A 2,673-nucleotide genomic window follows, 5' to 3' on the forward strand; every position below is an offset into this window, starting at 1 on the left:
GAAGAAGACGACTTAATTGTGTTTGAATAAATGTAGATTGTTGTACTATACTTAATAAAAATAAGACATCCCCTGAAAATAAGCCATAGTGTGTCTTCTTGAGGAAAAATAAATATAAGACAGTGTCTTATTTTCGGGGAAACACGGTAGTGGGTTGCACTATATCAGTTCAGAAACGAAGGTGGTGTTGGCTTGGGATACTGTTTCTCCCCCCGAAAAAACCAAGTACTATTCTATTGCTGTTCAACTTATGGCTGTATTATGGGTTTTGTGTTGAAGCAGTGGTTCTCGGCCTTTTCAGTCTGGAGGCACCCTTCAGATAAAAATGCTAGCTCTTTGTTTTCACAAGGTTTTTGATTATGAAAAAAACAGAGCAATTTTTGTTTCACAAAGAATTCGGGAAAGCCACGCTAGGTTGGCATGATTTTAACACTATAGATTTCCGTTTGAAATTTCTGGGTTTATTTTGTGAGTCGTGTAGGTGTTTGCACTCCTCATAGTCTAATATTGCTTAGTACCCTTAAGAATCTTAAGGCACCCCATGGTGCTGCATCACCCTGATTTGAAAATCACTGTTTTGGAGTGTAAACTGGTCCCATTTGAACTGATGCCAAAAGTCTGGAAGCTAAGTTTGCAAGCTCTTGTCAGCGTCACTGTCTCTGGGCAAAAGAAAGCCTTGTGCCTTCACTTACCTCTCAAGCACTGAACTATGCACAGTCGCTTCTTTGGAATTCTTAAGAGCAGTAATAAAAGACCAACTCTGAGGGAGGAATGAAACTCAGTCCCATCTTATTTCCAAGTGCAGACATTGTCCCATTTAGTGTCAGGTAAACTGAAAACAATTCGAGGCAGGTATGTCTTTGTTCAATGCATCATCAGCCTGCAGAATTCACTACAAACAGCTTGAGATGAAGAAAGCTGCAGGATTCAATTGGACTTGGATGTCTTGGGGGTTTTACATGCAACTGTAATGGCAGTTAAGCCTCGTGTTTTAGGCTGGGGACAAAAGCTGCATGTAAACCTGTTTAAGTGATCAGGAACTGGTTTAAACTTATAACAGAACAGACATTCAGTGCTCTTAAACCACTTTCAGCCACAACATGGCTGAAACTTATTTTAAATAAATCTGGATATATGTAGTATCAGGCTTATTGATTTAAGTCAAACCAGTTTGTGGAACTTCTGCCCCAGATCCCCTCCTGATTCAATTTAACTTGCAGTCCTCCAGCATCCCAGCATGCTGTGCAGCCCTGGGCTGTGCTGTCTGCTCCAGCAGGGCAGGGCAGGGCAGGCCTGCCCCAACTGTAAGTGGGGGGGTGCTCTTTCATCCCCCACAGCCAGGAGCTGGTTAGATTTCCTTGCCCTGCCCCCTGCTTGGCCAAGGGAATCAGCCTAGCTCCCAGCTGGCGTCAAGGGAGTAAAGCTCCCACTGCAGGCTTCCTCCCCATGATGGGCCAACCCAACTGGGAATCTGGAGCTGGGCAGGGGGTGTTTGCCCCCTCACGCCCTGCTTAGCCAGCCTGCAGCAGGGGAGGGGGTGTGGCTGGGTGGTCACCCTGGCACCCAGCTTAGGCATTGGGAGTAAAGACCCCACTGTGTGCTCCACCCCGGGGCCAGGCACAACCCGGCTGGGGGTCTGGAATGGGGGGAGGGAGAGGCTGTTTTCCTCACCAATTCCCTTCTTGGCTGGCCAGCTGGCTGGGGAGGAAGTGTGGCCAGGTGATTTGTCCTGGCTCAGGTCAGGGGAGTAAAGCCCCCACTTTGAGCTCCCCCACCCTGCACCAGGCACAGCCCAGCTGGGGGTGGGGAGGCTGTTTTCCCCTCTCCCCCAACTTCTTCCTCAGTGGGGTGATCACCCTGGCTTAGGTGGGGGGAGTAAAGCCGCCACTGTGAGCTTTTCTGTAGCTGGGAGCCAGGGCAATCACCTGGCCATGCCCCTCCCAGGCTGGTGGCCTGGCTGAGGAGGGAGTGGGGGGGGAAGGGCCCCCCCCACCTGGCTCTGGCCCCCAGGTGGGCTGTGCCTGGCATGGGTGGGGGTTGCCCACAGTGGGGGCTGTTTTTTCCCCCTACTCCCTTAGCTGGCTTGCCGGCTGAGGACAGGGCATGGCCAGTGATCGCCCTGGCTCCTGGCTGCAGGGAAGCCCACAGTGGGGCCTTTACTTACCCTACCCAAGCCGGAAGCCGGGGTTATCTCCTGGTCATGCCCTCTCTTTGGCTAGCAGGCCAGCTGAGGAGTGAGGGGTGGGGTGGGGGAAAGCCTCCACTGCCTGCTGCGGAGTATGGGGAAAAGTGGCCCCTCGCCCACCCTGTGGCCGGCGCTCCCTGCTGCAGCCACTCGCAGCCCATGCAGGGATGCCCTGAGCAGGTACAGGCAGCCCCATGCAGGCTGCAAGTGGCTGCAGCATGGAGCAATGGCTACAGGGTGGGCAAGGAGCTGCTTTTCCCTTGCGCTTAGCACCAGCTTGTAACCTGGCCCTGCGCCGGCTCTGGGCTCACCCATCAGGGTTGTACTGTAGCGGCAGCAGCTGCAGCCCCCCCGCTTGCCATGCTCAGCAGTGTTTGCTGCTGCTGCCCACCCAGAGCTTGTGCTGCGGTGAGGCTGCTACCACCTCCTGGACTACCCAGCACATGAGCTCTGGGCGGGCAGCAGCAGCAGCAAACACTGCGTGGTGT

The 2,673-nt window shown here is 53.3% G+C and overlaps 1 protein-coding gene across 4 annotated transcripts in view; it reads left to right on the top strand.

The window, feature by feature from the left end:
- The window catches only part of SIL1 (SIL1 nucleotide exchange factor), a 234,451-nt gene that overhangs the window by 61,298 nt on the left and 170,480 nt on the right, over positions 1 to 2,673 (top strand). Inside the window, exon 1 of one of the 4 annotated variants that reach the window (XM_019534833.1) lies at positions 1,733 to 1,738. The exons of the other annotated variants lie outside the window; for them this stretch is intronic. The gene's annotated coding sequence lies outside the window, so the exon portion shown is untranslated. Of the gene's footprint in view, positions 1 to 1,732; positions 1,739 to 2,673 lie in introns of those variants that run through there. 4 annotated transcript variants of the gene reach the window in all.

This window comes from Crocodylus porosus, unplaced genomic scaffold, assembly GCF_001723895.1.
Source record: "Crocodylus porosus isolate Cpor-Errol unplaced genomic scaffold, CroPor_comp1, whole genome shotgun sequence".
Lineage (NCBI taxonomy): Eukaryota > Metazoa > Chordata > Crocodylia > Crocodylidae > Crocodylus > Crocodylus porosus.